This window comes from Chelonia mydas, chromosome 2 (assembly GCF_015237465.2).
Source record: "Chelonia mydas isolate rCheMyd1 chromosome 2, rCheMyd1.pri.v2, whole genome shotgun sequence".
Lineage (NCBI taxonomy): Eukaryota > Metazoa > Chordata > Testudines > Cheloniidae > Chelonia > Chelonia mydas.
This window is the reverse complement of record NC_057850.1, coordinates 196084038-196110946: the sequence shown is the minus strand read 5'-3', so window position 1 is coordinate 196110946 and position 26909 is coordinate 196084038. Positions and strand designations below refer to the sequence as shown.

General features: G+C 40.9%; 1 long non-coding RNA gene across 1 annotated transcript; it reads left to right on the top strand.

Moving 5' to 3' along the window:
- Nucleotides 1–1673: 1673 nt before the first annotated feature.
- Nucleotides 1674–25440, top strand: LOC122464692. Its single transcript, XR_006288966.1, has 3 exons — nucleotides 1674–1776; nucleotides 18065–18144; nucleotides 25204–25440. It is a non-coding gene; the product is annotated as an uncharacterized LOC122464692 (long non-coding RNA).
- Nucleotides 25441–26909: the final 1469 nt, after the last annotated feature.

Here is a 26909-nt window from a genome sequence, read left to right as displayed (position 1 = left end):
CACGTGCACTTCTTTGTGTGTGTGCTTTGAACTGTGTGATTGGCAGTGGGTTCAGCTAGCGCTGTCTGTCTACATTGAAGCTAAAAATTTTTTAAGATAGATAGCCTAAGCTTCCTTGCACAAAAACATGTCAATGACTTTTAAACCACGTTACTATCCCTAAAATGACTGAAAACCTGTGGTACAGAAAAGTTGTTGGGTTGAGGTACCAAAGCTGGGGATATGTCCTCCTGTATGTTTGCGGAACATTGAAATTAGAGTCCAGGCTGCAAACCTATTGAGCGCTCAGATACTGGCAGAATAACTGTAATTAATAGTGACGGGCAAAAATGTTTCATATGCTTGTATTTTTTTTGCTCCTTTGTGATGGTACTTACTGTTTGGAGCAGTGGGCTACTAATTACACACTGACTTTGGTAGGCTCCTGCACACTCTCCAATGATTCATGTGTTTGCATTGATTTTTACATAAAACCAAAATGAAGCTGCACTATTTAGCACTTGAACTTGGTCATCAATGAACTGCTTTGGGCTTAATAGGTTTAATAACATTTGACAGCCCAATATTGTGTTTTTATAATTATTACTTGGATTAAATGATATCTCTCTCTGTATATATATGTATATACATGGACTGATCATGTCATACTGCTTATACATGAGTATTAATAAATGGGTTATTTTCTGCTTGGTTATATAAACACCGAGGCACTAATTCAGCTAAAAGAAAAAGGAGTACTTGTGGCACCTTAGAGACTAACCAATTTATTTGAGCATAAGCTTTCGTGAGCTACAGCATCCAATGAAGTGAGCTGTAGCTCACGAAAGCTTATGCTCAAATAAATTGGTTAGTCTCTAAGGTGCCACAAGTACTCCTTTTCTTTTTGCAAATACAGACTAACACAGCTGTTACTCTGAAACCTGTCGTAATTCAGCTAAGGTTCTTAAGTATATGCCTAACTTTATTCACAAAAATAGTTCCATGTTAAAGTTAGGCAGCTCCTTAAGTACCTTGCTGAACTGGGTGTCTAATATGCAAATAGTTATTATGCACAGGATCTATCTGTGTGTTTCAACAGCATTCACCCATTGCTAGGGACAGATTCAATCTAGTGATCCCAGTTTGGTAATAAACCTAGGCTCCCAAATCCACTCACTGGGGGTGAGAAATTCTGGAAAAAAACCTACATGAGAGAAGACCTCCCTTCAAAGCACCTTAATCCTACCTTAATCTGCCACTGTCACCTTGTCTTTTGAGTATTCAGGAGATTTAATTTTCACACAGTTTCCCCTTCTGGATTATATTTTACATTGCAGCAATCTGCATCCCCCTTTCCCCCACCCCCAGGAAGTAGTGTTTTTGAATTTAGGTATTTTCCAATGGACTCAAACCCTTTGGGGGTGAAAATGAAAGCATGCAGGTTTGTCTCTCAGCTAATGGAAGCTTTGAAGCAAAATGCTGAAACTCTAGTGAATCCAGGTTTAGTTTTCAGTGGTAAAAGACTATTTCTGTCTTCCCAGTAACTGATACAGAACCTGCACTAACCCAGAACAGTAACAATTAACCACAGGCAGCAAACTGCAAGAATTACTAATGTAGACAGGTGGAATTGGGCTAATTATCATACAGGGTTACACAAGGAAAAAAGGCCTGAGGTCTCTCTAAGAGAATTACATGTCTGTGATGGCCCCCTCCCTCTTCTGCAATTATTTCCAAGTCACACCTGCCAAGCTGTAGGGAAGCATTCCCATTGTTTGTGGGTGAGAACACAGTCAGGTAAACTGTTGTTTTAGTTGGATTTTAAAAAACAACACCCTTCACTTCTTTTAAATAATATTTTACAGTGCTTATTTCTTGCATTGAAGGGACCCTGTGAGGTTAAAAATCACATTTTTAAAAAACAAAAAACAATTCTTATTTCTGTTACTGAGTGCACCATAGATGATGGAAACTTTTTTTAAAAAAATTGATTCAATTTTTTACCATTTATACTAATTGTTACCTTTAAGCTGAGCAAAATGCTTGGGTAGTGAGGCTAAACTGGTCAAATTTTAGGCAGGTTTGCCTTCTGGTATTATATCAGCATAAATATGCAGCATTTGGATTGAAAATGTTTCAGGGGAGTTTTTAGATTAAGAATACTTTTTCTATTGATATTTGTTTTAAATGTAATGAAAGTCATTCTACTAATTTAGCGTTTGCAAAACTTTCGTATTTACCTTTGCATAATCTAAATTTGGGGCTTAAATGATTCCACAATATTCCTTTTACTTTATTAAAAAGGAATTTGTATGTATTGTGAGAGATAATAGGTACATCCTTTCTGTGGAAAACGTGAATACATTTGTTAAATGCTTTACTAATATTTGTGTAGCACGAGCATTTATAAGTTTGTTATGGAAAATCATGACTCAATAATTGTTATTGTGTATTCAGTGTGTTAAAAATTGTTTTATCTAATTTTGGAGTGAAATCATATTTGACCCCAATCTGGCAAACATCTGTGCACATAAGTAACTCATGGGACTACTCACATAAAGTTACAGAAACATAGCTCTTAGCCTGTCAATAATCAAATGTGAAAGAAAATCTGAAACAACCTCCCCCTCCCAAACATAGGAGTGGGAGACTGGGAAGGGGAGAGGGAAGAGAAGGAAATTAGACATGGAAACGTGAAATAATGTGATTCTGACTTCCACTGTATGAGGCAGCAAGCGCTTCAGATGTAAATAATTTACAATGATACCATTGGATAATAAGGGGGAGCTGATGGTGATACCTCTATTTAGTTTTTTGGAAGCCTTGTTATAAAAGTTTCTTGCAACATTTTTTTTTTTTTTTAGAAACTCTTAAAACCTCTATTGTATGCAGCAGGCCTTTGAATTTCATCAAGAAGAAAGACCTTGGGCTACAGAAATGGCCTTTTTCCTTATGTACACAGGAGCGGGTTGGTTTTTTTTTGGGGTGGGGGGTATAACCTAAAGTTGTGAATTTATACTGATATATTTATACCAGATAAACTCCCAGGCAGACATTATTCTGGTATAAGAGTGTTTTTATTCATGTAGGCATATGTGGATTGGGAAAGGGTTAAACTAAACTGAAAAAAACTACTTTTATACTGAAATAAGAGAGTTTACATGTGGGTTTATACCAATATCACTTTACCTATGTAACCCCAGTAATATCACTGCAGGTAAAACTTTTCCATGTAGACCAGACCTTTATCCCATGAAATTCCATTCAGGTTTATTGGAGTTTATGGACTGTTAAAATTAATTATTTCCCTTTTCTCACTTCTGTTGCACCTGAAAGATGTGTCAGCCTGCAAAAATAACAACTCAGTGTGAATGCTCTAAAGAGCAGAGCCCATGCTGCGGTAGCAACAGTGGCAGCCCAGACTACGCTGGGAATGCCTGAGAGCAGCTGTGGGATCCAAATCACCACTCCTATTCCCTCTTTTGCAACTGGAGGTGGCACAAAAAATTCCTTTTCTCCTTGTGAACCCATCTGCAGTACCTTCTGGGAAAGTGATGTGGAGGGGAGTATAGAGTGTTCAGTTTTTGCTCAGTCTCTATTCCCAACAAACTCCCACTGGTGTGGGCTAGATCCTTTCATTCTAGCTTGCACTATAATATATGATCTAGGTATCCACTGTGAGGGTATGTCTAGACTGGAGCTGAAGGGTGTAATTTCCTGCTTGAGTAAACATACCTGCATTATCTTCGATCTGGCTAATGTACTAACCATAGAAGTGTAGTCATGGTAGAGTAAGGGGCTAGCTGCCCCAAGTACAATCCTATCTGAGACCCTAGGTATATATTTGGGCAGCTAAGCCCTCCACCGTTTGCATCGTCATGGCTACACTTCTGTTTTTAGTGTGATCAGAGCTAACACAGTGTGGCTGTTCGAGCTGGAAAGTATATCTTCCAGTTCTAGTGTAGACACAAAGTAATAGAATCATAGAAATGTAGGGCTGGAAGGGATCTCAAGATGTCATTTAGTTCATCTCCCACCCTGAAGCAGAACCAAGTATACCTAGATTATCCCTGACAAGTGGTTTTCTAACATATTTGAAAACCTCCAGTAATGGGGATTCCATAACCTGCCTTGGAAGCCTATTCCAGAACTTAACTATCCTTATAGTTTTTCCTAATATCTAACCTAAATCTGCCTTGCTACAGATTAAGCCCATTACTTCTTGTCTTCCCTTCAGTGGACATGGAGAACAATTGATCACCATCCTTTTTATAATAGCCCTTAACGTATTTCAAGACTAAACATGCCCAGTTTTTTTGAACCTCATAAGTCAGGTTTTCTAAACCTTTTATCAATTTTGTTGCTGTTCCCTGGACTCTCTCCAATTTGTCCATCTTTCTTGAAGTGTGTGGCTTCCAGAACAGTACTCCAACAGAGGCCTCGCCTGTGCCAAGGAGAGCAGTACAATTACCTCCCATGTCTTTCATATGACACTCCCGTTAATAAACTCCAGAATGATAGTAACCTTTTCTCTAACTGCATCACATTGTTGGCTTATATTCAATTTATGATCTGCTATAACCTCCTGATCCTTTTACCCAGTGAGAGAGTAAAAGACAGGATGCCAAGATGAAGAACATTGAAGTTTGACAGGTTTCAGAGTAGCAGCCATGTTAGTCTGTATCTGCAAAAAGAATAGGAGTACTTGTGGCACCTTAGAGACTCACAAATTTATTTGAGCATAAGCTTTCGTGAGCTACAGCTCACTTCATCGGATTCATTGAGCTGTAGCTCACGAAAGCTTATGCTGAAATAAATTTGTTAGTCTCTAAGGTGCCACAAGTACTCCTGTTCTTTTTATTGAACTTTGAGTAGCTCTTGAAGAAAAATATAGAGATTAAACCTGTGTTATTTTTAGTAAAATAGCAAGAACTACTTTCATTGTAATACAATTATGATTTAGTTGGGGTTGGTCTTGCTTTGAGCAGGGGGCTGGATTAGATGATCTCCTGAGGTCTCTTCCAACCCTAATCTTGTATGATTCTATGATTCTATATACATCATAGCATTTTATTTTAGAGTGACATTATATATACTGTACTATTCATACAGTGTCAAGATAACCTAAATATAAACCTTTGTGTTAATTGAATCCCTAGTGACAGCAGATTTTAGAATCAATCTTATTTTTTACGTGATCTAATTATCTCTGTTGTATTGACTGGTATTTAAAAGTTGGATTGATTCTACCATTAAGCTGCTATTGGAAAGGACTTCAGACAAACAGTTGTTTAGCTTTCATATTGCCAAAGATAGTTCAAATTAAAAAGCATGTCTAGAGTACAATATAGCTAGATCTTCTAAACTTATGAATTCCTAGGCCTTGATTCTGCAATCAGCTCTTTGTAGGTAAACGCCCGTGCCCGGAGTCTTGATTAAATCAATGGGGTTCCATATGGTACAAGTGTACTGTACAGACAACATTGCAGGATTCAGATGAAACCTGGAACTAGGGCTGGCTGGATTTGTTTTTAAATTAATGAAAAAATTTTCCTGCCAGAGAATGAGATTTCACTGAAAATGAAATTTTTGACAGGAAATTTGTAAACAGAATGAAGTTTCCAATTAAGTTTAAAATTTAAATTTTTGAGGGTTTTTTTGTTGTTGGAAATGTGGATTTTCCCCCCTTTCTCCCCTTTGCCACTGAATACAGTTGAACATAGGGATTTTTTTTTCATTTTTTTCAGTCTTGCCCTTTTTTCCATTCTCACTTTTCATAACTTGCTCAATTTTTGAAAAGGAAAAAATGAAACTCAGTAATTTTGCCTCTACAACTTTTCCAAAGATGAGTCTGTTTTGAAAAGTTAAAGTGTAACAATAAGCAGGGGGAAATGAAGGGGGCAAATAAACTACAAAACTTTGGATACTGTTAACTTTATTGCATCCAGTGCCCAAAAAAGGGGAGAGGGATTAAAATTCAAGATTTAAAAGACTTGAAAATTTTCAAAAAGTAGACATTTTTTAAAAAGATTGACAAAACATGTTGAAAACCACATTGCTCTATTTCAAGCTCTGTGAAACGGCAATTGCTTCAAAAAAATTTTTTTTTCTTTTTTCCTGCCTCTCTCCCCTCCATTTTCGGACCAGCCCTACCTGGAGCTCTGTTTGTTTCTCTGAAACCAAATGAAAATCTGGGTTCAGAAGACCTGCAAAAAGTTGTACCTCTCATTTTAGAGCTAAGCCTTTGTTCCCCCTACTGAGCTACTACCCAGCTTGCACACCTTAGGCACAGCATTCCCTAACATGGCACCAGGATCAGTACTTTCTGCAGTACAACTAGTATCGACGAGGGTCCCGCAAGGGTCAGCAATGACTACAAAAGGAGGGCACCCTGGCTGAGCCCCCACCCGGCTCTGTGTCTTTCTTTAATGAGTTCGGTATGCTTTAACTTTATTGAATAGAGAGGCTTTGTAAAGAGACAGTACTGCTGTTTATCCTGTTTAGCCATTTAGCCTCAATAACCTTTTATGCTCAGCAAATTATGGGCATTAATACATGCTCTTGACTGTTGGATTGTTTTGAGTTTTCAGTAGAGGTTCAGGTCAGTTCTTACTTTATCTCTCCCATCTAATCCTAACTGGCCACATCACAGGGTTTTTCCATAGGGATATCAGGGACAAGCCCTCCTCCACCAGGCAATTGGCAGACTCTGTAGCAGCTTCTCTGTATTAGCTCTGGCTATTGTAGCCCTTCTTTATAAGGGGGAAACATCCTGGTGTGTCCGTGTAGCTGAGAGCCACAGGGGATGCCAACTCTTTGTGCCTATCCAAATCCTGCCCAACACCCTCTTCCCTTCCTCTTCCATCAAAGACAACCATATTTTCTGCGTGAATCTGCGTCTTTTGTCTACTTTTGCAATTCTGTACATTGGCCTTATTCTTTACCTGCAGTCTACCAAGGTGTTTGAACTCCTGCCTCCTCTTGCGTCAGCTTTCACACAAAAATTCTTTCCATCTATTCCTTTCAAAGATTGGAGTTTTCATGTCAGAGATGTTGGAACTTGTCAGAATAACCCATAGCTGTATTGCTTCTTTGTGTGATTAGAGTCTACTTGATATATGCCATTTGAAATATATGTCTCTAGACTTATGGAAAAATTAATAAAACAGAAATTAAAACTGACAGCTCTGAAATGATATGCTACCCTTAGCATATGGACTACCTCACATGAACATTTTACAGAGTTTGTATCGGGATTATAGACAGTTATCCAATTGGGAATAACTTCTAGATATATTCCTAAATCTCACCTGACAGGTTTTGGATGCTGTACGATCCCTATAGTATTATAGCATCATACCAGTGATGCAATAATTTTTGTTAAGATGGTACTTTCAGTCTCAGCTCTGATTTTGCCTGCTGACTGCTTTTGTATTGAAATTCATTTCCTATGCTTTTTCTCAGCACAGAAAGTAGTTTTTTTTATTTTTAAGATTTTGTTATCCACCAAGAAGTGTGTGTTGAAAATCCAGTTAACTTCAAGATGGTTATCTGAATATGGGGAAAATAATTCAGCTTTTTATGCTCTGATAATTTAAATACAGTTATGATTTAAAAGTTCAAACTTGGCATCTCCATTAAAATTGGTTAAGAGATAAAGTTGTGAAAATAACATTGATTTATCCGACACTGTATGCTAATTTACTACCAATGTAATTGCACAACAAGAGCCCTGTCTGAGTGCAGGATTGAGCCCAAGCTGGGATATCTATGTAAACGAGGGACAGATCTCTAAGGTTACAAACTTCTCTACTCCCTGAAAAGATATCCTGCCCTGAATACTCTTCATCTTTTAAGAAATCTATCCAAGGGATTCAGGTATTGCTTGAAGGCTCTCTGCTAGGTCCTATGGCTACAGAAGTGGTTAACGGGGCTTGTCTGCACACACAAATTGTACCAGTTCAACTGAAATCAGTTTTAAAAATATTTTAGTTCAACTGCTACAAACCCCTGTCTTATAGTGGTTTAAACATGGCATGTATCATTTTATAATTGCTTTGTAATTAAGGCCTTGTCTTCACATAAATATGCACTGGTTTAATTAAATCAGTTTAGTTAAACCGGTGTAAACCCCTTGTGTGGATGTTTAAACTTATTTCAGTTTAAAAGGGGCTTATTTCAGTTTAACTGAAATCTGTTCCTACACACAAAGTTACACCTGTTTTACTCTACCATGTCTACTATAAACTGTGACTGATGCAAGTTACGTCAGTGTACAGCCACCAAAGATTGTAAATAGCTCACGCGTGCGCATACATGGCTGCTTGCGTCACTGCTGTGCGAACTCACCAGGAGTGCTTGTGTCGATGTCAAGTGCATTGCACCCTGAATAGGTATCCCAGTGTGCTATGTGCTGCTATTAGGTGCAATGCCTTCTGGGAAATTTTCACAATATGTTGTGGAATAGAAATGACTTACCCAGACATCTCTGGAAGTGAGGGGTTAAGTTCCCAGAATGCAACTTTCTCCATCCCATAATGCCATCCTTATCCCATAATTTTCACACCTTTTAAAAATAATCCCACAAACCCACATGGCACTTTTTGGTGTTTGCCATCTGTGACAGAAGCATGGAGTCTGCAGGACTCTGCATTATTCTCATGAACATGGTAAATACAGGACACATGATTCTCCTGTATTTGCTGATTCATAAAAAGTACCACAACAATGGGGGTCTTAAGGATTTCATTGAGGACAGTTTGCATAGTGAAAAATAATCCAAGGTTGTTGGTGGCATTCACAGAGCAGCTGCAGACAGAGGAGCACCACTTCCGAGCCCAAGAAATGAACACTGATTGGTGAGACTGTATCGTAATGCAGGTTTGGGGCAACAAGCAATGGCTGCAGAACTTTCATGCGGGAAAAGCCATATTCCTGGGTCTGTGTGGCAAGCTCACCACAGCCTGCCTGCCTGTGAAGGGGCACCAGAGTGAGAGCTGCATGATGGTAGAGAAGCAAGTGGGGATCACACTTTGGAAGCTTGAGACACAGGATTGCTACTGGTCAGTGGGAAATCATTTTGGAGTTGGGAAATCCACAGTGGTGGCTGTGGTCATGCAAATGTGTAAGGCCATTAATTGTCTCCTGCTACTTTTCTATGGTTATGGATTGCTGGAGATGCTTCATCGATATCATTGTGGGCTGGTCAGGGAAGATGCATGATGTTCACGTCTTTAAGAACACAGGACTGTTCAGAAAGTTGCAAATGGAGACATTTTTCTCCTGACCTATGGATTACCATTGGCAATACTGAAATGCTAATAGTGTTTCTGGGGGACCCAGCCCACCCTTGCTTCCCTGGCTCGTGAATCCGTATGCTGGCCAACTCCACAGTACTAAGGAAATATTCATCCACTGGCTCAGCAAGTACAGAATGACAGTTGAATGTGGTTTTGGTAGACTGAAGGGACGCTGTCAGTGTTTATTCATTGGATTGGATCTCGGTGAGAAAAATATCTCAATGGTTATAGCTGCCTGCTGTGTCCTGTATATTTGTGAGGCAAAGCTGCCATCAGGGTGGAAGGCAAAGGTTTAGCAGCTGTCTGCTGATTTTTGAACAGTGAGACACAAGGGCTACTGAAACAATCCAACATGGAGTCATGCGGTTGAAGGAGGCTTCGAAAGAGCACTTTAATGTCAGCACAGGAGTGTTCTGAGGTGGCGTGTTCTCTGGGCCTGGAGCTTTGAGTGCTGCTAAGAATTGTGTAGTGCTTGCTGTACATTCATAAATAGGACTGGGTATTTTCCTGAAGCTATGAATTCTGTGGTGCATGGTGTGCATTTAAAAGAAGTTGTTGCTCTGATTGCCACTATGTACTCCGTAGCATTTGTTGTGAACTAATAAAGATTATCCAAAAATAGAACTTCACTGAGTGGGGGGGGGAACAATGCAGAAAACCAATGTGCAAAAAACACCAGGGGCAATGTTATACACATTTTTGACATAACTTAATGGAGTGATAATTTAAAATTAGAAAGGAAGTAAATGTGTGCATTTGAGTACACAAATGTGGTCCATTGTGGCTACCCACGTGCTGACCATGGTTCTCACAGGTTTTCAGTGTATGTGAAGCTGCGGTTTCCCTTGTTGCCCCGGCATGGAATGGTACAGGTTCTGATGAGCCCCATGATGCCACATGGTATGGCGGGCAGTGTAGGGAGCGGCAACTATGGAGTTCTCCAAGGACTGCAAAGTGTGGAGAGTCTGGGATTTTTGTACCTGTAGGTCAACCACGGTCTGCAGCATTTGAATTTGCTGCCTGAGAAGACCCATTATGTCCTGGTGCATTTCCTGCTTCTTGTCTTGCTGGGTCTTCTGGGCCTTTTTCCTGTTCTTTCTGTCTTTCTCCATACCATCAGTCATATTGGCCCTCCAAGACCTTTGTTCACAGTCTGATGCAGCACTGATCTCACAAAACATACCCTTCCTAGGTGTCATCTCTTTCCTCCTCATCATGGTCAGGCATTATGCAGGTATATAGGGGGCACCTGTCAAGGTCACCTTACCAGAAGCTGCTGATTAAAAACTGTATCGTTGAATTTACAGGCACAACGGAAAGAGGAAGATTCATTTAAAAGTCCCTTCCCTTAGTCCCATAAACACTTTTAATAAGAAATTCTTACTGACATGTTGGCTTCGCAGTGCCTCAATACAGCAGCACTCTCCAGCCCCAGTCATGGTGAAAATAGCCCCCCAGGGAGAAGGGGGGGAAGCATTTTCTGTTGCATGAAGCTATCAAATTTTGGTCCCTATTTCATGGGTATGAATACAGAACAGTGGCATTGAAATGGGCACTATTTTCCACAGGCAGTGATGATTTTAGCTGATATCTCACTCCTGAGGATCACAAAAGCACAGAACACAGTTGCTACTGGTATCCCAAAGCCACCTGAGCCGATATACTGCTAGCCTATTTGCTGCAATGGTGCCAGCCAAACTCATTGCAGAGTGGGGTCCTACCACAGAGGAAGAAATAAGGCAGCCATCCCTAGAAATTTTTTGGGAGAGGATTGTAGAGTATCTCCATGAAAATTTCATTGAGATCTCTCGGGAGAATAAAAGGGACATCCCTAAATACATAAACAAAGTGCTCCTCCTCCCACACCCCTCTGCCTAACCCAACAGGAGAACGAAAAGCAGATTCCAACTCTGCCTCAGTTTGTTGTACCTCTACCTCTTTTCGTATAAAGAAAACTGTAAGCTGATACCTGTGTATCTCGGGGATGGGCCAGACACTGCATTTAAACTTAAGCATTGTAAAGAAAAATGCATGCTTATCTGAGATCCCTTCCCCTTCATCAGGTTCATTTGCACTCATATGACAGGGCTGGCTACACTGCAGTGAAGTGTCATACAGGTCCTGGCTCATGGCCTGGCTGGAGTCATTGTCCTTTTCCTCCTCACCATTCATGGCAGAGGTCTCTGTCTTGGACTTCTCTGAGGTACCCACAGTGGTCTGCAGGGTGCTGGTGGAGTCTCCATCAAGTATGGCATGCAGTTCCTTGTAGGAACAGCAGGTCTGTGATGTTGCACCAGATCTATTGTTGCATTCCCTGGCCTTGTGGAATTCCTGGTAAAGTGCCTTTGCTTTCACATGGCAGTGCAGATGACCCCTGTCATACCCCTTTGCCCGCATCCCCCTTGCAATCTGCTTATAGATGTCTATGTGTCTCTGGCTCGTCTGTAGTGGTGCTTGCATAGTCTCTTCTCCGCACGCACCCAGGAGATCCAATACTTCCTGTCTATTCCAAACAGGAGTGCATCTAGTGAGTGGAGTTGGGATGGTTAGCTGGGCAGTTGCACACAACAAGGGTGAGCTGCTAGGTGTGCTTGCAGGTTTAGGCAGTCAGAGAAAGGCATTTCTAGGGGGACTGAAAGGAGGTGGTGGGGTGGCTTCCGGTCCCTGTGACCACTGTGCAGTGAAGTTTAAAATTGTGACCAGAGCAGTCACTATTGCAGGGAATTGCAGCATGATGGGACAGCTGCTGAGGTTAGGGCTAACATAGATGATATAGTGTATACACTCTCTCACTGCCTCAACCTCAGTAGGTCAACCATGGCTCTAGGCCATTCCAGGAGGTGTTTTTACTGTGTCACTGTAACAGGGTCGTTATGTTGGACAGAGACAAATTTGAGTGTAGATACATGTGCACAGTAGTGAGTTGAGTTAATTGGTGAGGGCAGTGGCTGACAAACAAGCTCTTTTCTGTAAGAGGATGTTTCATTGGCACTTGAAAGTTCATTCATTGGTTGCTTCAGTTGGTTTTGCAAAAATACCATAGGTATCTGGGAGTAATGACTCTGACATCCAAGGACATGATTTTAGCTAGAGCTGGATAAATAATTCATAATTGTTCACTTAAATTATTCAAGTAGTTCTTGGTCTCCAGCTTGCTTGAGAGCAGTTGTGAAGATTCAAAATATGAAAGCTGAGCTATTTTGACTGGACACATAGGTGGTATGGTGTGGTGTCTGTTCATTGGCTGGATGTGCAGAACTCAGACTCACACTTCAGATGCAAGTACAAAACCAAAACTCAGGTTTTGTGAACATGCTAGATTAACATTAAAATTCATTGTTTTGGCAAACCGGCCTCCCAATAAATTCATTACTAGAATATTCATATGAAGTGATGACAAAAAAGGGTGTGGACACAAAGTGGATTTGTTTAATATTTGAACTGATGTAAAAAATGTTTGGAGTATTTGGCCAGCTCCACTTCTGACAAAGGACTTTGTTGTGTGATCTGGGGAAGGAGTTTGGACAACCACAGCAGTGGATGTGCCCTGGGAGCAGCAGCCCTCACGGGCCTGTTTGGGAACTTGAACGCAGAATTGTTTTGCTGGGATTTTGGGTAGTTATATTTGTGAATTATAAGCTGTTCTTTGATTTTGCCATTGAATGCCCCTATTCAAAAGTGTACATGCTTATGATTGTTAAAGTATACTAGAAATACAGAATTCTGTCTTTGTGTCTGCTCGTTGATTGCCACCCTTTGAAAGCAATCAGGTATCCTTTCTGACTTCTTGGAAACCAAAACAATATTAAATAATACACAAGTAACATAAAATCAATTGAAATACTATACACTTGTATTTAGATTTATAAAATTACACCTGTCCTTCCCTCTAGATGTAATAGCTATATGGTTAGTAAGACAAAACATATTGTAGAATTCCAGTTGCGGTGGATACCATAATTTTGTCTTCCCTAATTCTGGTGTGTTTGAAATCCCAGTCCTAATGCTGCACTAAAGGCCAAATATACCATCCACCATACAGCTCAAGTAATGGGCTAGTTGTTGAGGAGAAGGGAAAACAACCCCGCACCAATCACATGGAATAGGTGTGGTGCTGTTCCCTGGAGGGTGTTTGAGCTCAATGGCTGAAATAGCCATGTGGGGGAAGGATCCACCTAGCAATGGATTCTTCAGCACTATCCCCATTCTCACCTTCCTGCTGTGAGCTACTGCACAAGGATGCCCAATGAAGCTGGGTTCCCTGCTGCGCAGGGCATATGTATCCCATAAAAAGGTCTCTGACCATGGAATACTGTGGAGTTCATCTCATCCTTTATAAAACATATGCTGCCTGTACTGTTGTTGTGCCTGCTTTTTCATATATGTGTCTCAGGGCAATACTGAATTGTGCCACATAAAGGGTTAAGGGAATCATGATGCACAAAAACAGCAATGCCAGCACAATCCCCCAAAGAGTAAACAAAAGTCTTAACTATTGCAAACAATAAATTGTCCATACCTTGTAGAAGCAATGGATAATTAAAAGTTATAATGCCTATAGTTAGTACCCTCTTTAAAAGAATTTACACAGTATATGAAATTAAATTCTGTTCACAGTTCTCTTAATTTGTCCTTAATTAAACAATACTCCATAAATGGTGCATTCAGTGACCAAATGTTCAGAGACAGCAAAATTGTGGGTCCCAAGCCATTAGGAATGAAATAAAGTCGGTCCCCTGAGAGCCTGCTAGAATCTGGTCTATGTAAGTGACAACTGATGGTTTAGGAAAGATAATTAACTTTGCAATTACAAACCCCAGCTTTCACCAATGCTATTTCTTCCAGTATCATCTTGTAAATGTTCTAGTATTTTTATAAAATGAGATAAAATGTTCATGGGGGGAGGAAGGGAGAAATGCTGAGTTCATAGGGGATTAATTCTTCATGGATAAATGTACTGGGAATATTATTTTAAAAATATTTCATAAATATTTGATGTGCAGTGGTTTTGTAGATTATAAATGAATGAAATATTCAATTTTTTGTTTACTGCCAAGATTTTATTTTGTACCGTGTAAGATAAAAGGGAGAATATTGGAGTACATGTTGTATCAAAGAAACGTGATTTTTTCTTTTTTGCAACAAACGCATGGAAGTTAAACGAGGTTTATTCTGTAGCTCTGCAGACTGAGGTTCTCCATCTCTAGTAGAAAGTGCAGCATAGGGGACATCAGTGTTAGCTCCCCAATTCCACACTGTTAACGTGCCTTAATACTCATCTAGAAGATCCACCTCTGAGGGTATGGCTACACTTGAAGTTCTGGGTGTGATTCCCAGCTCACGTAGATGTACTCGTGCTAGCTGAACTAGTGCGCTGGAAATAATAGTGTAGCTGTGGTAACATGTGCAGTGGCAACGGCAGCATGTACTAGCCACCGTAAATACATGCCCGTGGGATTCAGTCGGGTTTATACTCGGGGCTGCTAGCGTGGCAGCATGGTGCCATAGCTACCACAACTACACTGCTATTTTTAGTATGCTAGCTCAAATGAGAGCTAGTATGAGTGTGTCTATCTGAGCTGGAAATCACACCCCTAGCTTGTAGTGCAGAGATACTCTATGGGGGATCGGTAGGGCAATTTTATATGCCCATCCAGCCCTAGCTATCTATGCCAAAACATAGATACAAGGTTGCTAATTAGTTCCTTTTCATAGTCGCCTTCATATTAGTGAATTATAAATATTGCAACATGCTCTTGTTTACATTCACAGATACCAATGTCTAGATACACTCTAGTTAAATAACTGTGAAGGAACCTTAGCTTAGTGTGTATGATGATACATTTAGGGCTTGTCTACGCAGCCCTGCAGTTCAGACCATTGGGTGTGTAAATGGCAGCACGCACCAAAGTGCTGCTTTGTAACTGACCCATGTGGACGCCGCTGGTGTGAACCAGAAGGCGTCTAGTTTGCATTAATGTGGTCCTGTTAGAAGAGGACTACATTAACACAAAGTAGGTACCTTTTAGTTCATGCCAGTAGCACCCACATGAGGCAGCCACAGTGCAGCACTTTGGTCTGCACTATGGTGCAGTGTAGACATAAACTTCCTTACAGTATGTTACTCAGCCTCTAGATGTCTTTGTGTACTCTCTGATAATTGGAGCAGGTAAAGGCTGAATTCAAGCTGCATGGAAGCCTGTTTGTGAGTCTGTAGTTATAACTGTTTTCTCTAATAAATGCCTCCTGTGATTTCATATATGGTGAATCTGAATTCATTTCCCAGCTCTGAGAATTTGGAGAGCGGATTCTGTTTCTGGTTTTGCCCTAACTTGATGGGCCACTTTATGCTTAACTGAGCTCAGTTTCCTCATCTGAAAATGTGGATAATAAAGTTTATATAGCTTTGTAATGTTTTTTTGAGATCTACAGATAGAAAGTGCTGTATACTTTTTATGAACTGCGGGATGCATGTATAAGAATGAATTTTGTTGCTGGTGTAAAAACAGGTCACATGACCACTCCCTGAATGATGCAAAAGTAAGATTCCTTTTGTAGCACTGATCTAAAATAGCAGTAGAATGGTGTCACAAGAACTAATTTGCATGTGACCTCAATCTATATGCCCATTGTTACTTCAGTCTCATAACTACCATCTTTTGCATTTTGTTCCTTTAAAAAAAGCAAAGCAAAACTAAATCTTTGTCAAGCAAAAAAAAAAAAAAAAGAAAAGAAAAAATAGAGAAACAAATGAGCAGCAAACAAAATATTTATACTTACGCATTTATATGGCCTTCCAGCTAAATCACTGACTCCAGTTCTGGAATTAGTTCTTGGCTCTGCCATGGACTTGCTGTGAAACCAGATAACCTATCTGCCTCAATTCCCCATCTGTAGAATGGTGATAGTAATACTGCCTTTCACCCATGTTTTGTCTGTCTTTTAAATGTAAATTTTTTGGGAGCATGGAATGTCTCTTATCAGTCATATGTACAGAAACTAGCACAATGAGCCCTGATCTCAGCTGAAGTTTCTGGATGATCCTGTAGTACAAATAATAAATAAAAACATCTCTATATTGTTATTATGGTAGGAATGAATTATTTTTAAAATAGGTATTTTTCATTGATGAAGTTAACTTTTTGTGGGTTGGGCTATGTATCTGAGATTACAGTGGTCACCACGGTAAAACTTCACATTTTCCATTTGTATGTAATTAGCATTACCATAGTAGTCCCTTACACATAACATAGGGAATGCTGTGGTAAGAGTTCAATATTTAGTTACAGTACTTTGCAAGAGTCTGTTTTAAAGAACATAATGACTGTCACTGCATACCAGCATGTAAATTTGTAAATGGTCAGGAGGAGGGATATTACTCCAGATAACTTATATATTCTGTTTTCCTAACTGATGTCCCTTCATGAACATACTTTTTAAAATATTCAGCTGCTTTATATGCCATTTTTTTCTAACTTTACTGCTTGTAAAGCAATACTCACATATGCTGCATCACAGATAATGGTCCCATCATATGAAGGGGCTTAGAGTTTTAATGTAATATATGAAATTCACATGGAAGGAAGTGTTGCCTCAAATGGGCAAGTATTGAGTTTGTGGGTACTTGCGTGGACCTGTGGTTATTGTGGTGATATTCATGTATAGTATGTGCCAGCCCTCTGTGATTTGACATAGTTCCCCAGAGTACCAGTTCTAGTGGGGATTTTAAAACTCCACCAAATCAGCATCACAGATGCTGTGCTATTCTCAGTATATCATCTTCCAATTTTGATTTGTCTGGGGAAAATACACTGGTGGGGAAAAGACAAGGATATCAAAATACATGAGTCAGCAAGGATCCCCTTGTTTGAAGGTAACTGATGTCTATATTTCTGCTTTAGTTCCTCATAAGTTGTATATAATTACTACCAATTGATATGAATGATTTCATATTTAAGAGCTACTTGCAGGATAAAGTGTATGGGCCAAATTCATCCTTGGTATAAATTTAAACTAATTAGAGTTATACCAAGGGTAAATATGGCTCGGTGAATCTGGGCTCTTGTACATAGTAAGAGGAAAATCAATGGTAATGTATAAGGAAACCACTTGTGCTCTTGGCTGTCTTTCTGCAAACACTTTCTAATGGGTTACAATAGATGGTTTTATTTTTATTATAAATCTTTTTTCAGACTAATGCTCCACCTGGCTTTTTAAAAAACAAAGTTAAAGAGATGGATTTATGCTTTAAAAAACATCAAGCAATTTGGAAAGGAAGGAAAGGAGGCAACATGGTGTTAACCAACATGGTTAACCAACTTGCTGGAGTTTGTTATTGTGGGAACTCCTCTTCCTGGCACCCAATACTGAATTTCTTCAGGGAGGAAGACTTCTATCAATACCAGCTGTCTCCACCCTTCACTAGGATGTGCAATATTAGATGCCACTCATTGAGAGTGGAATACAGTTACATTCATTAATATGTCTAAAATAGAAAATCTTGTTGTCAATACACACTTATTAGTACTAAGCTGCAAATTAACTGTATTCTTATTAATTAGGTGGCAGACTAGAAAACAGCTCTGCTTCTGTTCCACCAGATGGAGGGACACTGGGGGTGATGACCTATGTTGGGCCTTTCCGAGTGGATTTCTTTGGTGAATCTATGTGGTGGCATAGATCCTGCTCCAATTTTCCATTTAAAATAATCATTCTCAAACTTACACAAGTGAGCACTCAATTTAAATTCTTTTAAAAATGTGGTAGTTTTGTTTTGTTTTTTACAGTCAGCTATGCATCGCACTCGTAAAACTCCAGAGGGACTGGGGCACACAGATGTAAGCTGAACAGATCTCTCTAGGAAGAGGTAAGCTAGACTGCTTTTTTTGCTATATTATCCAAAAGTACTCTGCCACATAGTTCATTCAGGTGAAAGGTGTTGGATTACAAACTTTAAATTGCCATTTACTGATGTTGCCTTTGTCAGCTGCTGAGAACTATAAGAATTCTAAGATGGGTAGGGTATTCTTTTGTTCTTCATTTGGTGTTGCTCAGCCTATGTGAAAAGTCCCTTCTTCTCCAGGAGCTCTGGCCTCTTAGGGTATGTCTACACCACAGTTAAACACCCAGGGCTGGCCTTGTCAAGTGACTCGGGCTTGCAGGGTTTGGGCTATAACTGCTGAATCTTGCAAGTGGAGAGGGTCCCAAAGCCCAGGCTCCAGTCTGAGTCTGAACATCTACACCACAATTAAACAGCTCCGTAGCCCAATTCAGCTGACATGGGCCATCTGATGTCAGTGTGGACATACCCTTATTGTTTTAATGCGTCTGTACACTCTTAAGAGCCATATTCAGCTGTGCTTATTCCACCTTATGCTCTGCAATATAGATATCAACATTTGCATAGCTAGACTGTGGCCTCAGTTCAGCAAGATACTTAAGTCTGTACATTGCTTTAAGCACATGAGTACTCCCATTGAAATAAATGAGATTACTAATCTGCTAAAGGTTCACATGAATTTAAGGACCTTTCTGAATCATGGTCTATGTAATGACATGTGTGGCACCATTGCATTGAGAAACACTCCCACTTCTTTTTTTAAGGTTATCCATGATTGCCTCAGCTCTGTCAGGCTACAGAAATAATTATTTGTTTATTAGTAATTCGTCTGCAGGGAATAAACTGTTGAGAAAAATATTCTATGATAGTGAGTTGGGGAACATATTTACAGATGTGCTGTATACCAGAAGAGGTCATACATAACTGAACTGATGTAGTTTCTTGCACCTGCTTTAGTCAGAAGAGAACGCTGTTATGATATTGTAAATGATTTTTTCCCATAAGTGTTCTGTTTTATGTAAGCAAACAATGGAGGTTGGTGCCCAAAATAAATGGTGGCACTAAAATGCCAGGAAACCCATCATCTCATAGCCTCTGCAAAGTGAAAAACTAGTGAAATAAGGAAGCCTTAACGGGCCACTGTGTTAGTTACTGTACGTACATATAATACGAGTTAGTACCTGACCCAAAATGCTTGCAGTCTAAGTAAAAAGTTACAATTCTCGCAGTCTACTGATCCAAAATAATTGGCAGAATAAATTTGAGAATAATTTCATATAACTAATAAGCTTAAGAATTTTTTTACTAGAAACTAAAAGTAATATTTGTTCAATAAATTGTTGAATAAATGAATCCTAGTAGATTATTCACTTAGCTTTAAGTAAAGGCAACTTTTCAATGGAAAGTGGTAATGGTACTCAATAGTTTGTGGATCTGAAATCATGTATAAAGGACATGCAGTAGCTACACTATGATACAAGTACTTATAGGGGAGCGGAACTCTGAAAAAGTGACTAAAAATGCATTGTGTGCATTACATGTTTACTGTTGATTAATAATTCCCATATCCTCAGTCAGCAAGCGAAAAGATGATTTTCTAACTGCCAGTACAACATACTTCCCTGGTGTTGAGATAGTCAAGATTATTATCTATGAAAGCAATTTGATTTAGGACAGCACTTAATACTTACGCACGCTTTCCTAGTTGAGTGCCCTGATTTGGGGCCCAAACTGGGTTCTTACCTCTTTGTGCCTCACCAGTAATAAAAGTTCTGAAGACTAAATTAGGCTCTTAGGACCAGATTTTTAAAGGTATTTAGGCTTTGTGGCACACAGCGTTGCAAAGTCTAACTGATTTAGGAGCCTAAATCTAAATTTTCAAATGACAGCCAATGAGATTTAGGCTCTTGATTACCTAAAATACATTTAAAAATCTGGGCCTTACTGTCATTTAGGCTAACCTACTGTCTTCCAGTTGTCCAGTGTTATTGATGATAGGAGAGTTGCCCAGGTGTGACTGGTTGAAACTCTGTAAACAATTTTGCTGATAATGCACAAAACTGAATCAAATTTTGTTTGTTCTCTTAGCAGTTTTATCTCTGTGTTGTTAACGTGACTAAAAAGCAGTAAAAATTTTTTTTATTTCAATTGCAAAAGTAAGCAAATCTGATTCTGAATACAGAAAAGAAGCAGATGAGAAGTAAGGAGAAGTCATTTTTTCATAGTCCCGTTTCAAAGAAGAACTGCACTTTAAGCATTTTTACAGACATGACTAAATAAGTGCCTGCCTAAGGCCAGCCATATCAACTTTGAAATCATCTAAAAGCTGGGGAGAGAAAGATTGGATACTAGTCATTGGTCACTTTCAGAATAATGTAAAAGGGCATGACTCCCATGAGATCCATTTTTCAGATCCCTACATAATAGGTCATTTTTTCAAGCTAACCCTTCTATCGGGCAGAAACACTGAAAGTACAGGGCCGTCATCTATCATGTCTGCCCATGAAGTTCAAAGAAGGATAAAATAAATTTCGCTCTCACTTTCTCTTTGTTAAAGCTCCTCCCCCCCCCTTTTATTCTTTTACTTCTCTTTAAAACATCATGGAAAATACACGTGATGAATGGTTAAAGGTCAGTGAATATTGATCTTTTTAGTGCTCTCTGTATATGTGTTTTGTATGTCTATCTTTTTGTCGAGTTTCCTTATGAAAAAAATATACTCCTGAACCACTGAAAATCTAGTGCTGTTTTTTACCCACCTCTGAATGATTTTCCAATATTTTTTAAATACTCATCAGTAAAAGATTTCTATGAGGGTCTTAAGTCCTTCACAGTGTATTGAAGGACCACTTTACCAGGATCCAAGAAAATGCATTAATAAATTCTGCGACGTGAAGTAGGTTCAAAATAATATGTACACTGTAGATAATGGAAACATGTTGACATTCTTAAGGTTATAAAAACACTTGAAGTTATCATAATCATAACATTGAGCAAGATTGAAGATTATGAAGTACAATGTCCCTGAAAATCCTAGAGCAGCATCTTTCCCATTTTACTAATTGCTGAGACACTTGAGATCTCAGTGTGATTTTTTTCTCTCAGCACAAATGAACAAGTGGAGGCCACAGCACCTCTTTAAAAAGGCAGATGTGCTAAATAATTAATTTATAAAGAATCTCAGGGTGGGTACTAGAACCAGGATACTGTGACTTTCCAGATGGATTCTCGGGCAGTTCAACTAAAGAAGAAACTTTGTTAGTGCGAACAAACACTTGGATACATCTCCTGTTTCTTCTTTGAGTACATGTCAGTGTGGATCCCACTATAGGAGTGCACATGCCTTGTGTATGAGATCACATTTATTTTGAATAGCAGTGTGTTTGGGATTGTGCATGCAACCTGTGCTGCCCCATGCTCTGGCATGGGGGCCATAAAGGGCCGGGTAGCAACAACCCTTCCTCAGTTCCCTCATATCACTCATGGCAGTGAGATGGAACCCAGTGAGTGTCCAACCCCCTACTTTCTTAGAAGCCCTAAGCTGGTTCATTTTCAACCCTTCAGATCACCCTCCCTCATGCCTACAAAGAGGAAATACCTCTCCCTAGTGGCTTTGCCACACTGGAACTGGACATGGGCCCACAAAAGTGGAAAATGCTAGAGGGACAATAACAATGATTTCCATATCCACTCAAGGAATCCTCCTCATTGGTGGACAAGACAGTGACAGGACCTTCCATGCCAGCGATCGATGTCTTCAGAGCCTTTCCAGGACTTCCTGTGGAGAATTGTGACGATCCTAGACATTGAGACTATGTTGATACAGGAAAAGTATCACAAGGTCTTTGACATTATGAGTGTGACAACACTGGCTAGGATTGCCATCCCCATTAATGAGGGGAGCCTGAAAGAGCTAAAGATCTATGGCATACCCCAGTCATCCTACTTCCCATCTCCAAGACCATGGAAAAATGGATCAGGTGCCCCCAAAAGGCTGCGAGCACTTCTATACCCAGCCACACCCTTCTTCATCTCCGTAGTTCAAGGAAAATAAAAATCCTCTAAAGGCACTCTGATGGCCAAGGACCCTAAGAAGTTAGATCTGTTTGGGCACAAGGCCTATTCATAAGGTGCTTCCAGTGATTAACTACTAGACATTGTCTGCCATATGTAATTACCCCATGGAAGAGAGGTCATCCTTTTCTGTCAAAAATCCTGCAGGAATGTAGGTCTGAAATGAAAGAGCATCAATGAGGGGCTATTAGAACATTGCTGCAGATGGCCAGGGACATCTCTGATACAGTGGCTAGGTCAATGGCTACAGCCATCACAGTGAGGCAGGCGTTGTGGCTCCGGGCATCATGCACAAAGCACAGGCTACAAATGAGGACCTGTGCTTTTGAGGGAAGAGAGCTCTTCAGCTAGAGGACAGATGAAGCGCTGCACTCTTTCAATGACTCAAAGTCTACACTGTGGGCCCTGGGAATTTACACACCGGCTCCATAGAGAAAGTCCTACAAGTATCAAGCCCAGCAAAGGCCTTTTTAGTCCTGGAGCTGAGATCCTGAATTTCAGCAAAGGAAGAAAGCTAGGTGCTCCAGGGGCACCCATGTCCTTATCTTACTAACCCAGCCTACTCCTAGAGGCAGCAGATTTGACAGGTGTGTTGGGAGCCACACTGGAGCGGATCTGAAGTCTACCACTACCTTTGAGAATCACCTTGCCCCATTCTGCCAGGCCTGGGCAGCGGTCATAGCCAACAGGTGGGCATTAGACCTCATTGTCAAGGTCTACCACATACAGCTCAATTCACTAACCCCACTCTTTCTCGTTCTTCTTCATAAGAGCCTGTTACAATCAGAAATGGTATCATTACATTGTCTAGGAGCCATAGAAAAGGTCCTGCAGGATAAGGGGGAAGAGGCTACTCAAGATATTTTCTTATCTTTAAAGAAAAGTGTTATTTGTCCTATCCTAGACCTAAGGATATCTGAGACAAATTCATACTCCACTCAGATTCAGGATGGTAATGTTTGCTTCCATCGTTCCATTCCTTCAGGTTCAGGATTGGTTTGTGGCTTGCGACTTACAGGATGCATACTTCCATGTAGCTATCCATCCGATGCACAGGAAGTGCCTAAGATTCACAGTGGGGCCCAATTATCACCAGTATAAGGTACTGCCATTTGGACTTTCCACATCACTGAGAGCCTTCCCAAAATGTCTAGTAATAATAGCACACTTCAGAAGGAAAGGCATTCATGTCTACCCTTACCTGGACAATTGGCTGATCAAAGGCAGATCCCAGCAGAAGGCGGGCAACCTTAAAATTCATCCTCCCCCTGTTCTTTCAGCTAGGCCTCCTAGTAAACTACAAAACATAGTCTCTCCTACCATTACAGATTGACTCCCGCTGACCTTCCCCAAAACAGGTTTCTGTTGATGCAGTTGCTTGTATGTGGGATAGTATGACACCAGTGGTGCAGCTGTGTATGGGGTTGCTTGGCTATGTCCATGTGTACATACATGATGCAGCTTGTCAGGCTTCATATGCTACCGCTCCAATTCTGGCTCAGGTCAGTCTATTCCCTGAAAAAACACTATATGAACAAGAAAGTTGTGGTTTTACCTCAGAAGAAACGCAGAAATGTGCATGGAGGCGTACCATTCTCTCCCCCCTCCCTGACAAAGACATTAGTCATGGGACAGAGATAGGTTGGAAAGCCCATCTGGACCATCACAATCCCACAGAGCATATCCTGATGGCCAACACCTCTGTGATACACTACATAAACAAGCAGAAAGGTGCACAATCATCTCCCTTCTGCCTGGAACAGTGGTGAGCTGGAGCCGGTTCGCACTGGTTTGCTGGAACCGGTTGTTTAATTTAGAAGCCACGGGACAACCGGTTCTAAAAGGGCTTCTATATTTAACAACCGGCCAAAAGCGGCACCTTAGGTGCCGACTCCATGGGTGCTCCGGGTCTGGAGCACCCACGGGGAAAATTTGGTGGGTGCAGAGCACCCACCAGCAGCTCCCCACCCCGCCCCGCGCCCGGCCCTAGCTCACCTCCACTCCGCCTCCTCCCCTGAACGCACCACCCCACTCTGCTTCTCCGCCCCTGGCTTCCTGCGAATCAGCTGTTCGCGTGGGAAGCCTGGGAGGGAAGCGAGCGGCAGGCCCAGGGAGGTGGAGGCGGAGCGGAGGTGAGCTGGGTTGGGGGGGTGCGAGGAGGGCTGCCCGCATCGCAGCAGGTAACCCGGGGGGCGCAGGGGAACCGCTCCCCGCCCCAGTTCGCCTCCCCCTCCACCTCCCTTTTGGCCGGTTGTTAAATTTAGAAGCCCTTTTAGAACCAGTACAGTACATTCCTCTTAATAGCAGCCCTTTGGTTGCCAGAAAAAAGTTGCTAATCAGAGGAAGGCAGGTTTGTAGAGCTAAAGCCAGGGAAGAAAGTGCTGGAATGTGCTTTCCCTGGCTATAGCCTTGCAAGCCTGCCTGTGGACAGGGCAGCAGCAGGGATGGGGCTTTTTACAGGGACCACAGGTGCTAGAGGCCCATGGACATGCACGGTACCTCTCCGTGCTCTCTCTGGGGGTTGGAGCTTAGCACATCCCAGAGCAGCTCAAGGAGAAGTATTGTGCCCTGCTGGCAGACTCCCCTCTCGGCCTGCAGCCCCTCCCTCCTGTGCCATGCCTGTGCACAGGCAAGCTTGTGGGGCTGCAGCCCCAGAAGGAAGTGCTGGGATCAGCTGAGCACTGGCTGCAGGCAGGTTCCTTCCCTGGCCGTAGCCCCGCATACCTGCCTATGGCCAGGGCTCGACAGGTGCACCATCCAGTGCGTCCTTCCCTGGCTGCAGCCTCTAAACCTGCTTACAGCCGGGGCCTTTCTTTGAAAACTACTGTTAGGAAGTGGCATGCTGTTGCCAGCATTTGAGTGGCATTAACAGTAAAGTGAACGGACTGGGATTCGTTCCCAGCACAATGTTGCTGTTAACGGGAAGGTGTTACTGTCCAGATTGCTGTTAAGTGGCTCTACTGTATCCTGCTAAGTCAAACTAAATTCTGTTTGCCTTTGTTTCTCACACAGGTGGTATCATTCTTCTGCAAGATGAATAGTGAAAAAGTTAATCTCAGGATTGAGGACAGTCTCCTAAAAGGGCCACTTAATAGACTGTTGTACTTTTAAAATGGCATTATCTTTGTTTTGTTTGCTTAAACTTATTAACACTAAGTTTAATAATAAACTCTCTGGGACCCTTAGAGTTGCTACCCTATAAAAATGCAAATGATTTTTACAAACAATAAGCCTTTCAAAACTTTTGTATGGTACGGTAGCTAAGTATCACAGCATCACCCTCGTTTTCCAGATGAGTAACCTCAGAGCGGGTAGATAACTCTCGTGAGGCCATACAGCAAGTCAGCTGCATAGTAGGACCCATAGTGCCGAGTGCTCTCTTCTAACAACTAGACTAAGCACCCTCTGTGTTTAATGTTAAAGTATTAACTTCTTCCCTGTCACACCATTCTCAAACTTGCAGGCATAATGAGATACACTCGTAACAGTCATGTCTACTGTAACATTGTCTGCTAGACCTGTTTTTGCTAGTCTTCTCTCCAACACTCATTGCAGTGCTTATTACTAAATCTGACACTAGGGATATAGGGCAACCAGCTTCCAGGTTCACTAGTTTGCATTAGTGGGGGGGAGCAGGGCTACTGGGTGGCAGCAAGTATGCAAACTCTTATTTCACATTAGTTCCCCCAGGTAGGAAATTCTTCCAAAGGAGATCATTGAATTTACCTGTTTCATATTTCAACCACCATTGTACAATGCCCAGTTGCACATAAAGCATCTGGTGTAAGCAAAACTAATTTGGATCTTCTTTTGTAAAATGTTAGCGGGATTAAAGGATCAGGTAGCCGGTTTCCTTACAAGAATCACTAGAGGGAACCATACTGAGGAAGAGATAAAATAATTAGGACAGCAGAAAACAGGCAGCACGCATCTCAACTGCAACTGTTCCTGTATAAACTCAGCCTATAAAATTATATTAGTTTGCTTATCAAGCAAGCTTCTTTCCAAATTTAATAGCTACCTATATTACACTGACTGTATTAACACCTGTGACTTTTATATTGTAGACAATTTCCAGATCTTCTGAGCTATAGTTCTTAGCACATTGCCAAAAAGATTAAAATACTAAGGCTAGCCCAGTGGATGAAGATATTTTAAAATAAGTGATATGTTATTTTTTTATTATATACATATATATATCATGCTTCATCAGATGCAGTATTTTACACATTTGTTGTGAATTTAGTAATACATACATAATTATAATACAATTTGCCAGATTTTGGATCCCATGACTAGAGTTCCTAAGTGCGACAGTAATATAAATAATAAAATACAATAATACATAAAATAGTTAAAATATTTTTCAATTTATTTAAAATATAGTGAGGCAGATATTCACTATAGGAGGTGTGCTCTAGTGAAGAGGCAGTGTCAGGGAGGGAACATGGACAGGATGTTCTGCACTCTGCTCTCCAGCAGTCAGCATGGGGGACATTTATATGTAGCTGTAAATTACAGTAGTCCCAAGGCTGCCCTAACTTGAATCAGAGGCTGGACTTTTCCCTAGGAGTGTAGGCATCTACCTTTTCCCAGGCCCCATTTTGTCCTACATGAAGACCATCTGTCCCAGCTGGACTCAAGGCTCAAGGGCAGTGTTATACCATAAATATGCAAAAATGTGAAAACTGGCCTCTTCAATGCTATTGCATGTGTGT